This window comes from Trichechus manatus, unplaced genomic scaffold (genome assembly GCF_000243295.1).
Source record: "Trichechus manatus latirostris isolate Lorelei unplaced genomic scaffold, TriManLat1.0 scaffold00063, whole genome shotgun sequence".
Taxonomy (NCBI): domain Eukaryota; kingdom Metazoa; phylum Chordata; class Mammalia; order Sirenia; family Trichechidae; genus Trichechus; species Trichechus manatus.
The window spans coordinates 1,182,527-1,184,033 of record NW_004443999.1 but is presented as its reverse complement, the minus strand read 5'-3'; the positions used below and the strand labels follow the sequence as shown (position 1 = coordinate 1,184,033).

Genomic DNA, 1,507 nt, shown 5'->3' with positions numbered 1-1,507 from the left:
TCCAGACCACACCTGAGGGCTTATGCTAATGAGGTGCTCAGCTGGAGGCTGGCCAGGTCAAAAAGACCACCTGGTGATATCAACTGAGCTCAGGGGAGGTGGGCTGATTGAATCACTATGCTTACATAATGAGGGTCTAATGAAGGCTCTGGACACGGAAGCTCCATGGGCTTCCTGGTTGGTGAAAGACATTGATGCACATGGGCAGTAGGGTGTCCTATTGTGGGACATGGAAGTTCGGAGTTGGGAACCCTCCAAGGCCTCATCCTAAGCATCTTTTCATTTGGATCCTTCTGGCTGTAATAAAACTGCAATCGTAAGTATAGTACTTTCTGTATTTTCTGTGCATTGCTCTAGCGAATTATCGAACTCAAGGAAGCAGTGGGCACCAGCAGGTGAGAAGTGAGGGAGCTAGGGATCCCCAAGCTTACAGCTGGTATCCTGAACAGGTAGGAGGAACCCCCAAGTTTGTGGCCAGCAATTCAGAAGTGAGAGTGTTTTGGGGATGCCCAAGCTTGCTTCTGGCACCTGAAGTGTCATGCAGACATGGTAGTCTGGAAGATTGTGCCCTTTACTTGTGAGGCCTGATCTAGCTTCAGGTGGCTAGGATTAGAAGAGATGCTGCACATACAGCTGGTGTCAGAACACAGGGGAACAGAATTTACAACTGAATTGATCTGACGGACTTTAACAGTTTGGTGTCAGAAGTGAAACGTAGGGATTTGTTTTTTTTCCCTCACATCATATAACCCAGCACTTGCACTGTTAGATACACACAGGCAGTCCCTGGGTTACAAACAGACCTGTTCCTAACTGTGTCTTTAAGTTGAATTTGTAAGTAAGTCGGAACAGGTACATACGGTTCTTATTTAGCCTTACTTTAGCACAAGAAAAGGAATGAAGCCTTTTCAATGATTTAAAAGCTGCATGTGCAGCAAGTGAAGGTGACTGTGATGAAGAATTTGTTTCAAGCAGGGGTTGGTTCAATCGTTTCAAACAGACGGCAAATTTCCATAACATTAAAGTACAAGCACAAGTTGTCCATAAGTCGGACATTCGTAACCTGGGGACTGCCTCTATACCCGAGAGAACTGAAAGCCTATGTCCATACAAAACCTAAACCATGAATGTTCACAGCAGCATTATTCACAATAGCGCAAAAGGAGAAAGAAGCCAAAAGACCACCAACTGATGAATGTATAAGTTTATCCATACAAAAGATTATTCAGTTATAAAAAGGACTGAAGTACTGATACATGCTACAACATGAACTGTTAAAACATTATGCTAAGTAAAAGAAGTCAACTACAAAAGGCCGTATGTTGTTTGATTCCATTTATATCAAATGTTCAGAATAGGCAAACCCATAGAGACAGAAAGTAGATTAGTGGTTGCCAGCAGCTAGAGGGAAGAGGGAATGGGAGTGACTGCTAATGGGTTTGCAGGTTTCTTTGGGGGGTGATGAAAATGTTCTAAAATTCATTATGGTCATGTTTATACAACTCTG

At 43.4% G+C, this 1,507-nt stretch overlaps 1 protein-coding gene across 1 annotated transcript in view; it reads right to left on the bottom strand.

The window, feature by feature from the left end:
* Positions 1-1,507, bottom strand: part of SMAD4 (SMAD family member 4) — a 39,198-nt gene that overhangs the window by 28,384 nt on the left and 9,307 nt on the right. The gene's annotated exons all lie outside the window — the stretch shown is intronic.